This window comes from Herpailurus yagouaroundi, unplaced genomic scaffold (genome assembly GCF_014898765.1).
Source record: "Herpailurus yagouaroundi ecotype Mexico unplaced genomic scaffold, PumYag 29, whole genome shotgun sequence".
Classification (NCBI taxonomy): domain Eukaryota; kingdom Metazoa; phylum Chordata; class Mammalia; order Carnivora; family Felidae; genus Herpailurus; species Herpailurus yagouaroundi.
Genome location: NW_024412377.1, coordinates 20,575,737 through 20,589,048, shown reverse-complemented (window position 1 = coordinate 20,589,048; position 13,312 = coordinate 20,575,737). Strand labels below are relative to the sequence as shown.

The window sequence follows — 13,312 nt, the reverse complement described above, 5'->3', positions numbered from 1 at the left end:
GGATATGTAAGAATTGAAACTGTCACATAACTCTGGTGGGAACAGAAATGAGAATGGTACAATCACTTTGGAAAACATTTTGTCATGTTCTTAAGAAGCTAAGCTAAGCATATTATATAATACAGCCATTCCACTCCTAGGTATTTAGTCAAAAAAATTGAAAGCGTATGTGCATAAAAGACTTATAAACAAATATTCATAGCAACTTTCCTTGTAACAGCACACAACTGGAAATAGCCAAATGTTCATCCATAGGTCAGTAAATAAAACTGTGGTATACTGTGGAATACTGCTCAACAATACAAACGAATGAAATATGTACCTGGAAACATGGAGGAATCTCAAAATAACTTTGCTCAGTTAAGGAGGCCAAACAGAAAGAGCACGCTCTATATAATTCCACTGATAGAAAACTATAGGAAATGCAAACGAATGTATAATGGCAGAAAACAGAGAGTGATTAGCTAGGGAGGGGAGCAGTTTGGGGCAGGCAGAGGTGAAAGAGAGCGCAAAGGGGTCTGAGGAAACTTCAGGGAGCTAATGAATATGTTTATCATTTTGATTTTGGTGATGGTTTCCTAGGTGTATACTTATGTCAAAACATTTCACCTCAACATGTGAAGAAATACTACGTGTTATATTCTCTGTTAAGACACACTTTCATTAAGAGGGATGAAGGTTATGACATATTTAACCACAAATTCCTTTTAGATATAAAATGCTAAAACTCATTTATAATGAGTTTTCCAAAAACAATCTATATCGAAGATGTTAACAAACTACAGAATATACTCACTGCAAAACAGCGTCAGAACACCAGGCCAAACACAAACTCTAAATGTAACAAGGTACATACTGTATATTGTCCTCTACAAACAGAAAATCCCACATTAATATGGACTATCTTTCAAATTTAAGGAAACTTTATTTTTTAAGATACTGGGAATTCTGTGTCCTATTAAGAATCATATGACATATAGTTCAAAAGTCCAGGGCATCAATCCAAAATATTCACTAAAACATTGAAATTGATTTAATTAAAGCATTAAGTATAATCAAAATGGTCTGACAGTAGATTGTGTTTTATTTTATCTTACTTGCAAGTGCTTAAGGAAATTTAATTTAACACCAGTTTAAGGGAACTGGTACAGGAAGGCATTACTGAAAATCTGAGACAAATCATAGGTGTTAAGAAGATAATGCTACAGATCTAGTTATCTAATTTCACTGGAAATATATGCCTTTCTTTTTCCTTGATAAATGCATATTGAGTTAAAGACATCTGTGTGTCATAAACCTAAAATATTGTAACACTGACCTTACCTTTTTTTTTTTTCAGGATTAATAAGGCAGCATAGTAACGGACACACATTCTACCTGATGTTCAAGTATTACAACTCTTCAAATACATGCACATGTAATCAAGTTAGGTATTAGTAACTGGAAATTGCTGGTTATAAATATTCATTATTTTTAGAGGGAAGAAAGGCATTTTCAGATGTGGCCCCAAAAGCAAGTCCGTGGAGTTTCCGACACATTTTGCCAAGAGGTTAGAAGAGAGGTATACGAAGGTGAATCACCAGAACTCGCTTATTTAATAGTCTGTTTTTAAAACTGGGGGATCTTGAAATGATTTTAAAATGAGAGGCAACAGCACAGAGCTGAAAAACAAAGGTGCGTTATGGCAACATGTAATAGAATATTATGAATAAAGGGCACTGTTCACATTTACTGTGCTAAAAAATACTCTGGTAAACTCCAAAACTATTAACATCCCAAATAAGTGAAAGTTTACTTTCTGTTTTTAGTTTCACAGACTCTGAATAAATTATTGAGACTAGCACTCTCTTTATAAATGTTTATGCATCTATAAAGGATATTTGGTAAAACTTTCAAGCTCAATGTAGCCGTATCTCCAGGCACATTCTGAAACCATCCAGTTAGGAGTCCAAGAAATAGTATTAGTTTTGCTTTGGGAAAATAAAAACAAAGACAAATTCCAATTTTTATTCAGGATAATCCTAGTGACAATTTGTTCACTTCTATTTCAAAGATTCCATGGGATTAAACAAGTTGGCTGCTCTAGTTACATATTCCAAACATTTCTTTTAAACGTTATTTTAGGAAGTACATTTACAGATAGTAAGCACCACAGTAAATTAAAGGAAATAAAACCAATAGTTTAAAATACCTGAAGCTATTTTGTTTGGTTTTGTTTTACTGTTTGTTTCTTCTTTATTATTTCAGATTGTACTTTCAGTCTATTGTAAATGTAGCATTTTGGCAGCATAGTGATTTTATCTTCTTTTAAGGAATGATTACTTTTCAAACAAAAAAAGAAAAAAAAATTACCTTATAGAAGTTTTACTCTCACAACTACCTAAGACTACCTAAGTCACATTTAACTTACTCCATCTTGCCTCTGGATGACTACAGCGGGTCATACTTTAGAGAAAGGAGGGGTGCTGGTTGAAACAGATGGCTTTGTGTCATCTCTGATTCATGAGGAACCATGGCAACAGGCAAAGAGGGGGTGTTGCTTAGCAACTGGAAACAATGAAGAGATTTCCAAACTGTACTTCCAAAAAGTGCTTTGGAAGAACTTCTGTACTTGGCATAAATGTACACCAAAATTCATTTATGAAACATGCTGAGTACATAATCACAAAGCTGGAAAGCACAATGCTTTATAAGAGAAAAAATTTCAAATAAGTGGCTTATCAGATATTTTGTCTAAAACGTATTTCCATATTAATAGCATTTGACAAAATATAGCAAAACTACTAAAACACAAATATTTTATCTTGAGATGTAATAAGAAAAGCTAAGTTAATAGCAAAATCTATTACTATCATGTAATATAATACAATTCGAGATTTAACATAGGATCAGAAATTTATTTAGTTGAGCTGCTGTGTGATGCCACATTTGCAAATGTGCATGATCCAGCCACCCAAAACATTTCGGGGTGTTCTTTCTCAAGTTAGAATAGGCACTGCTGTTACAAACTGTCAGGGACTGTGTCTTGAAAATGATTTTATTAGCATTTCCCCATGTCTTAAAAGTTAACATTGAAAAAATGGCTCATGCAATATTTGTTTATAGTAGTTGTGAAAATAAAGCCAAACTGGGTCTCTAAGATAGACATGTAACTATTTTATTATCGTTTGCTTTATGTGTTCCTGTATTTAAATAATAATTTTAATGGATAAGGATTAATGGTTTGACATCAAAATGTGTGTATACACACACAACTTACGTTTTGTCAAGTGTCTGTCATTATATCAACATTTGTTTTACAATAATTATTTTGTCACCTGCTTCCTATCTTAAAATTCTTTCCATGACTTATAGGCACTTAAAACGCACCAACATTTTGCGAGGCGCTACGGTAAATGTTAAACATATCACAGAGGAAAAATACCCTTCTGTGTTCCTCCTCCACTACCACGCTCACCACTTCCGTGTTCTGGTCACCAAAAGTGAGGAGATTTTTCTCAAACCAAGCAGTTCTGCAACCCCAGCTGGGTGTCCTACAGCAGTTTAACTCAATTCTGACACAATAGTTCTCTCGCATCCGTGGAAAAATGTTCCCAAGACCCAATTTAAAATGACATGAAGACTAAGAAAGGTTAACCACAGGGACATCAGCTCAAAACTCACCTCTGTGCGGTCTTCTGCAAGTTATGAAATCTCTCTGCTCCTCACTTTCAGTTTAAAATTCAGTTTCAGAGTACTAACTCGTAACAAAACAAGACCATTAGCTTGACGTAGCTCTAATACCCCGCGGCTGAGGTAAACAAACCAAATCGAAACCGCAAAAGCTTCAAAGTTATCAGAGCGAAACCTAAGGACAACCAATCACAAGCCGCTATCTAGGCTATAGCCAATCAATGAGGCCCTTGCTTTGCTTCCGCCTTTTCTCCCCATGCCTGGCTCCACTTGCTGGATCATTCCTCGCTTCTCATGGTTTGACGCGTTCTTTATTCAAATTCATAAATGCACAACTAAAAGAATTTACAACATGCCCCACTTTGTCTCTTAACACTACATAAAGCTATTAGGGGTTAGTACACAAAAAGCGCAAATAAATGGACGATGAGAATGGAATGAATTCATACAAAGTTCTCCATGTTGGCATATGTGTTGTGTTTCTGTTGCTTTTTTACGTTGGTATTTGTATTCTTATTGTGTACACTTTCTATATAAGGGGCTCTTCTGGGATTTAGAAGCAGTTGTGATTAGCACTATAAACTATCAGTTTAATTCAATACATACTAGTTTAACAATAGAATAGGAAATGTTTAGCATTAAAACCATTTTAACGCTTAGTTTAAGATTTTTTTCTTGTGTGTAATACATGATTCATTTAAAGTAAAGGTCTATATTTTTCTTCTTAGCTCATTTTCTTTATTATGTTCCATTATGCTATGCATTTCAACCGTATTTTCCCTTCTCTGTATCCCCCATAATATCCCCAAAATAACTCCTTAAGTTATCCTATTTGTACACCTAAGAAGTGGCAGAAGCTGGATTCATACCTGTATCAGTTTTCTATTATCACAAACTCAAAGGATTAAAGCAATACCCATTTATTGGTCTTATAACCAGGTCAGGATTGGATCAGCTGGACTGAGTTCTCTTATGTTTTCACAGTCTGAAATCAGTGAATTGGCAGTTCCAGGTGCTTGCTTAGAGTCTCAGGAGAAGAATCTGCTTCCACACTTACCTAGATTGTCAACAGAATCCAGTTGTTTGTGGCTATAAATCTGGGGTACCGTTTTGTTTTGTTTTGTTTTGTTTTGTTTTGTTTTGTTTTGTTTTGTCAGCTCTCTGCCGGGAGGCCATTCTCCAACCCTAGAGGCTGGCCTGTGTTCCTTCTCCCAAGGCCCTCTGCACCTGCAAAGGCAGCAGGGAAGCGCCCTTCTCATACCCACAATCTCTCTCCTTTTCATTCTGTAACTAAACAAAAGAAACTCTGTTTTTAAAGAGCTTTGTCATTTGATTAGGCTGACCAAAATAATCTCACTATTTTAAGGTTAACTGATTAACAATGTTTATTACATCTGCAAAATTGCTTGTGCCAGGTAATGTAACATAATCATGGAGTAACATCTAGTCATATTCATAAATTCTGTCCACAGATAAAGGAGCGATGATACAAGGAAAGGGCCATTGAGGGTTATTTTTAGAATTCTTCTATCCCAGCACCCAAGTCCATGACATCAGAGACCATTTCTTAAAAACTTGTAATAATGTGGAACCATATTCAAGGTGGTCCTAATAGCTGTTTGAATCCATAGGCGTTACAGGAATCTATTACATTGAATATACAACTGGATTAAAATAGAATTACCCCTAACTTCACAGGTTTATTTTGCTACAAATATCATTTTTTTTTTAATGCTTTGAGAATGCTGTCAAGATGTCAAAATAAGTTGGGTTTTTTGGCTCCAGGTTTAAGATACAAATACGTCATTGGACAATTAATGGAATAAAAGTATAGTCTAGATGGCAAGAAACTGTCATTAGTCTCACAGAGCTCTCTTTTTCTGAGTTGTAAAAAATTTATTCTATCATAAAAACAATATATAATTATGTACTGTGTTGGACATAAACAATGAACCCACTTTATTCTCTTAATTTCATATGCTAAATAAGATGTTTTTATTATTAAAGGAAAATTAATTTTTCATCATTTCTCATCTTTCAAGTAATTATATCTTTTATTATGGTGTCTTTCAAATATTAATCAGAATTGACATCTGAAAAAACATTACTGAAACTTACACCCTAAAATTAGTAACACTGATTATAATTGTGTGGACCGTTTATTATTACTTTTAGTATGTAAGTGTAGGTGAGAAGTATCAGTCTCTATTATGTGCCACCAGTACATAATACAGTGCCTAGAGTACATCAGTTGTCCAACAACAACAACAACAAAGTTGCAAGTAAAAAACAATAAATAAGTGAAATTAGGTTTATTTTTTAAATTAATTAAAATGATTAAAATGATCAAAATGTTGAATGCAGGTGTATATAATTTTTAGAATAAACTATAGGCTGGTTTAAACGTTATCTTCAGAACAATTTTTCCCAGCTAAATCTGAAACATAATTAACAGCACTATTGCTTATTTTATCATCTTATTTTAACATTTTGCTGTGTATTTGCCATATTGTTATTGTACATAAAATCTAATTCAAGCTCTATTGTCTATTAAATATTGTTCAAATTATGCTGATGTATCTGTGAAATAATCAGAGATACATATTGACTATGTGTATTAAGGATCAATATATAGACTTTGTATTTTTCTTGTTTTAATTGTTTTTAATTTTTTTTAAATGTTCACTTATTTTTGAGAGAGAGAGAGAGAGAGCGTGAGTGGGGAAGCAGCAGAGAAAGAGGGAGACACAAAATTCGAAGCAGTCTCTAGCCTCTGAGCCCGATACAGGGCTCAAACCCACAAACCATATCATGACCTGATATGAGCTGAAGTTGGATGCTTAACTGAGCCACCCAAGGACCCCATCTTGTTTTAATTTTTAACCCTATATTTTTATTATTGTTTTAAAAACATTTGCCCACTGGAATTACATGTAATGAACTAGATGCACCTAAAAACAACTAAATCAAAAACTCTGTAGTTGAGGACCAGGTTTTCACAGTGTTTTTGTCTTCTCTCATGACTCTAATACCTGGCGTTGACAACCAATGACCAGTACTCTCAACTGTGATATTTAAGTATCCTTTAGACACAGCAGAAAAAAATGTCACAAAGAAGTTAAAAAGACTAAAGCTCCTTCTAAATAAATGCCAAAACTAACAAACAACTTTTCCTCCTTTCCATCCTTTATTCACTCCACAAGTAGGAACTCTACCTATGGTATGACAGTTACTATGGTAGTTACTGAGAATAAAAAGAAACAAGATTCAAAATATGTTCTCAAGAATTTCACAGTTTGCTAAGAATACTTATTAATTATATATCAATCACTTAATATATATGAAAGTTCATATATTTTCTTATTTAAATCATTTAAATCCATTTTCACAATCGGTACATACACATTTCTGTTGTAAAGATAAGGAAACTGAAACTCTGTTCCTTAAGGTAACACTAAATATATGTGTTCATGCTAGAATTTAATTTAGCCCTATTTGATTCCTGGGAAGGAAGCACATACAATCCAGAACTGGTGCAGGGGAAATTCCTCCCACCTCCCAAAGATAGAAAGCCAATTCATAATTAAGTTCATGCAAGGAAGTTCTAATTCTAGATATAAACATACAGAATATGTAACACCTGCAAAAAGTGATAAACAGAATTATACTTACAAAGAAAATTATAAAACTCATATATTTAAAATTCATAAATTCAAAATGGAACCAAGTGCTGTAAAGATAGGAGACTGTGTAAAATGAAAATTTGTTATAAAACAGGAAAAGTCAGAAATCTTGGAAATTGAATAATAAATATTAAAATGACCAAAGCAGCAACAAATCATTAAGATCAAGTGTAAAGACAACACAGTTAATAAAATCATGTTAAACTAGATCATGGTATAGTCCAAAGGAAACAACTAAGGAAAATATGAAAAGAGTTTAGAGCAATAGTGTCAACCCAAAAGCTTCAAAATACTTTTAATTAGAGTTTTAAAAGTACAAATAGTGAGTATGGATGACAAGCAACCTGTAAAGAAATAAAGGTCTCAAGTTGTACATAATAAATGTGATGAGTCTTCAGAATTCGATACTAGTTAACATCTACAACAACACTAATACAATAATACGTGCAAACAAATTCCAGCAAAAACAAGCATGTAGGCATTGTAATGAAACTTCAGTATATTAAGGATTAACGGACAACCCTAAGAGTTGAGAGAGAAAGAGTGCATCACATACAACAGTTGGGAATCAGTTTTGTTTGTTGTTAGCAAAAGTTGAATCTTACTATGCTGGGCACCATTTTAAATGAATGGGACATATAAACTATCAGAATAAATATGGCAGATCCCTGCCAATCTTTTAATCTAGGGGAAGGAGAAAGAGTACAATCTATAGAGATAATAAGTACATTACATACATTATACTGTCATGGAAAGTGCTTCTGGATCATGGACTGGGTAAACTGGACAAGATTGTAAGGGTCAGGCGCAAGGCAGAAGTTAGGGTGCTCTGCTTTGAGTAAGTTACATTGAACAAAATCATGAAGGTAGTCAGAAAGATATCTATGCAGATGCCTAGGTGAAGGTTATTCCACGTAGAAGAAGTAGGTGGTATAAAGGCTCACAATAGGAGTTTACCAAGCATAGTTGAAGAGTAAGAGGCCAGTAGGCTTGGAGCAAGTATGAGAGGGAAATGATAGGAGATAAGATAAGAAAAGGATCTTGTTTTAGGATCAGGATGGCCTTTTTAGATGACTATAAGTGTTTGTGCTTTTACTCTGAATAAAATAAGGAGTTTGAGGAGGATTCTAGATGCAGGCATGAATGCCATTAGACTTAGATTTTTAAAAGGACCACTCTCAATATTTCATTGAGAACAGATTTTGGGAATTTGGCAAAGATGGAAGTAGAAGACAACTGTAATTGTATACCTGAGGGATTAAAATGACAAACACTGACAAGGTAGCAGGGGACATAGTAGGAAGTGGCTAAATTCTGGGTTTTAAGAAATGAATTAAATAGGTAAGAAAAGATTCAAGGAGAGTTCCAACTTGAAAAACAGAATTGCCATCAAATGGAATAGGAAAGTCTATGACTGTAAAAGATTTGGCACAGAAGATCAGAGCTCTATCTTGGACATGTTAAATTAGAAAAGCAATTATTTGGGTGCCTGGATGGCTCAGTTAAGAATCTAACTTCAGCTCAGGTCATGATCTCACAGTTCTTGAGCTCGTGCCCTGGGTAAGCACAGGCCTAGCTTTGGGTAAAACATGAGCCCCTGATGAGCCCCACTTCTCTCTCTCTCTCTCTCTCTCTCTCTCTCTCTCTCTGCCCCTCATGGGATTTTCCCTCTATCTCTGTTTCTTGCTCACTTGAACTCTCTCCCTCTTTCTCTTTAACTCAAGAGAAAGAAAGAAAGAAAGAAAGAAAGAAAGAAAGAAAGAAAGAAGAGGAAGGAAGAAAGGCAAGCAATTATTTGATACATAAGAGGAGAATTCAGGTAAGAAGTTGAGTGTATGTGTTGAGTTAGGGAGAAAGATTTGTGCTGAAGATACAAATTTGGAAGTTCTGTAAAAACGTGTTTCAGATGTTAAGTGCATATCAGTCACCTGATGTATGGTCTGAGTGTACATAGCTAAGAAAAAAAAAAAAAATCATGAAGTCATAGGATACTCTAAACTTAAGGTATCTGGAAGAAGAGGAATGACCCATAAGGCAGACTTTGAGGAGGCAGCCATGGAAACAGGAGACAAAATAATATGTGTTATCCTAGTGATTAAGTTTATTAAGGAGTGTGTGACTAACTCTGAGGACTATTGCTGTTAGGTTAGATATACTGAGAATTGAGAAGTGGCCTTTGGAAATAGCAACATAGGTATCATGACAAAAGCAAGTTAGATTGGTAACTTGGTAAACTTGACAAAAGGGAGTTAGATTGCTTTGTGATGAAAAAGTCTTTAAAGAGATACTAGAAAAGATTAGAGACAATGTATATAGTTTATTCATTTGAGAAGTGCTATTTGAAGGGAGGGAAGCAAAATGTGACAGGTGGGGGTTAGGAAATTCTTCTTCCTCCTTTTCTTCCCCTTCCACCACTTTCCTCCTCTTCCTTCTCTTTTACTTTGGAAGAATAATATTTTATTTTATAGCAGTGTAAATGATTTGATAGAAATAAAAACAGGCCGTATTAGAAATATGGGACATTGCAGAAGCTATATGCTGGAGTAGGCAAAAAGGGAAGCAAATTAATGCCTGAGTTAGGACATTAACTATAAAGAGGATCATGAATGGTTCATATATAATAACAAGCAGTAAAAGAGATTATATGAGTTAGGAGGTAGGAGATATGCTGATATGCAGAGGAATCTGGAAAAATTCTCGTTCAAGTGCTTCAATTTCCTTAATAGTATGTTTACCAATTTAGACAAAAGACAGTGAAGTTGGTATAAATCACTGGAGGAGAAAAGAAGAATGAAACTAGTTATCTAAGACAACTAGGAAAAATAATGGAATCAAAAATATAGTTAAGATGTCTGGACACATAAAGACACACTCCAGGTTCCAGATTTCGAATTTAAAATGTATTTTTCAGGCTGCCATCGCCCCGGAGGAGAAGCTGAGGTCATCACTGAATTTGAAATATTTAAAGTGGATACAAAACTGTTTCAGCAATGCAGACAATTAGGTGTGCCATTGTGGGCAATGGTGCTGTTGGTAAAACCTGTCTTCTGATATCCTACACAACAAATATTTTCCATTGGAGTATGTACCGACTGTTTTTGACAACTATGCAGTCACAGTTAAGATTAATGGAGAGCTACATACTCTTGGACTTTTTGATACTGCAGGGAAAGATGATTATGACAGATTACGATTGCTGAGTTATCCACAAACAGATGTATTTCTAGTCTTTCAGTGGTGTCTCCATCCTCATTTGAAAGTGTGAAGGAGAAGTGGGTGCCTGAGATAACTCACCACTGTCCAAAGACTCCTTTCTTGCTTGTTGGGACCCAAATTGATCTCCGAGATGACCCCTGTGCGATTGAGAAACTTGCCAAGAACAAACAGGAGCCTGTCACTCCAGAGACTGCTGAAAAGCTGGCCCGTGACCTGAAGGCGGTCAAGTATGTGGAGTGTTCTGCACTCACACAGCAAGGCCTAAAGAATGTATTTGACGAAGAAATATTGGCTGCCCTGGAGCCTCCAGAACCGAAGAAGATCCGCAGGCGTGTGCTGCCATGAACATCTCCAGAGCCCTTTCCACACAGCTGGTGTCAGCATGGTACCAAAAGCGATGTTAAATCAAACTAAAGATTAAAAATTAAAATTCGATTTTGCAATAATGACAAATGCCCTGCACCTACCCACATGCACTCGTGTGAGACAAGGCCCATAGGTATGGGCCCCTTCCCCTCCTCAGTACTAGTTAATTTGAGTAACTGTGTATTGTCAGAAGAGGGGTTAGTACTAGTTTTTGTTTTGTCGTTTCAAAAAAAAAAATTTTTTGTTGTTTTTTTTTTTTGTTTGTTTGTTTAAAAGCAAGGCATGCTTGTGATGACTCTGTAACAGACTAACTTGGGTTGTTGAACCTGCTCCCGGGGCTCCATCCACTCTGGAGAATAATCTGGGACATTTAGGGGTTTTGTTTTTGTTTTTGTTCTTTTTGTTTTTGTTTTCTTTTTTTGGGGGGGGGTGTGTATGGGTTTTGTTTTTATTTAGTCATGTTTTTAAAATTCAGTAACCATTGGACAGCCCTTAAGGGAAGGAGGATGGACTGACTCTACATTCCACTTCCTAGATCTAGTTTTGAACACTTGTCCCCCACCTGGTGCTCTTAGGAAGGAGTATAGTAAATGCCTCATTTAATAACACACTCCTTTTTGAAAGTTGCCTTTCTCTCCACCCTTGAGTAGGTCTAGTACTTGATGAAACTCATGAAAGCAGGTGGAACCTGTCCTGCCCCTCCTCTTTTCTAGGATGCACTCTATATGCGACTGTGACTTTGAAGGAAATTTGTTTGCCATTTGCTGATTGCTTTTTTAAAGTTAATTTCTAACTTCTTTCACTGAAAAATGAAGAAAAGTATTGCACCTCAATGGATTGAGTATGTAATTAAAAAACATTTTTCCCTGTCAAAAAAATAAAAAAATAAAAAAAATTTAAAAAATGTATTTTTCAGCATTCCAAGAAGCTGCACTAACAGAGGTTCAGAAAAAGTGTTTCCATGGTGTGATTTTTTTTTTTTTTTCCAAGCAAGTGGCACGGAGTGAGAGAAGTAAGGGAGAATGATTATAATGATCAACCATAGAATTTGACCTGGGCAAAGAGAGACAAGATAGTCCCACAGAATCGTGGGAGGGGAAAAAGTTGGTTTTCTCAAAGGACTGGAGATTCAAGGGGTATAGAAAGTTCCTGAGGATTGTGGTATAAGAGGGAATGAGCACTACCTGGCTGAGCCCCCTTACTTCAAAATCCAGTAGGTCATTTTATTCATCAGCATTTACCTAGCTTCATTTCTTTGTGCATGTGGTTGGTGTTAGTAAATTTTTTTTTCCTGAATTGAAAATTAAGACATTACAATATTTGGGGAGTAGGCAAAATGTAATGCATAATAAATTTGCCATATTAACATTCTTTCTTTCACCACTAAGTCACCTGTTTCTCTTTTTTGCAGTTCGATCCCCCTGATTTTTTTCTCTCTCTTTCCTTTCTTTCTCTCTCTCTCAAGAGCGCACATATATTTACAAAGGTATAATTTCAAAGAGAATTTTTCTTGGTCGAAAAATGTCTAACCCATAATTTTGGTATGCCAAATTTTTGGTAATTTAATATAAAGAATTGAATCAAATTTTTAAAAATGTATATCCATGCTTTGATAAGACTGACATTGATTCATCTTTCCTTAAGGTATATAACTGGTTTTCTCATCTCACCTTTTGGTAACTTATCAGGTATTATAAAGCATATAGTTGCTATTAGATTGAGATTAAAATTGACACCTATTTATGTCACAAAATTTTAAGGTATAATATTCACACACATCTTCCAATAGTAGTTTCATTACAGTTGTAAAATTACTAGCCAGAAATTGAAGTGGAGAAATGATGACATCAAGCATGAGATATCCCAGGGAGAGAATTAATGTCAAAATAATTACATGGTTCACAGTCAAGGCTGTATGGTTATTAGCAACTCTAGAGAAGCTAATTAAGTAAGTCAAAAATTGTGTTTAAGCCAGTTAAATCGAAGTGTTTCTATGGCTTCTGAACAAATAGGTAACACCTAAGAGCTGAGAATGCACTCATTAATCAAAGGAACTGAAAATTATATCACCCTGATTAAAACCACATGTAGTAAAAATGCCTATTTAGTCTTCTTTTAAAATAAGATCTTAGCCAAAGCTGAACTTCTACTAACCTTAATTCGATCCTACAATCAGACAAGTTTTTCATTGTGTTATTCTCTCACAAGTATTTTTGATAATTACCTAATTTTCTTTAACACCTCATCCTCTTTTTTTTTTTTTTTTATCAATACCTATTTCTAGTTTTTAAATTAGAAAAAAAATCACTCTTCTTTAAAATGTAGACTCAACTTCTTGTTTGAAGACTGAAAACACGGGGAAAAAAAATAGAATG

At 34.9% G+C, this 13,312-nt stretch overlaps 1 pseudogene; it reads left to right on the top strand.

Moving 5' to 3' along the window:
- The first annotated feature begins 10,273 nt into the window (after positions 1–10,273).
- LOC121040911 (cell division control protein 42 homolog) lies at positions 10,274–11,020 on the top strand (annotated as a pseudogene).
- The last annotated feature ends 2,292 nt before the right edge of the window (positions 11,021–13,312 follow it).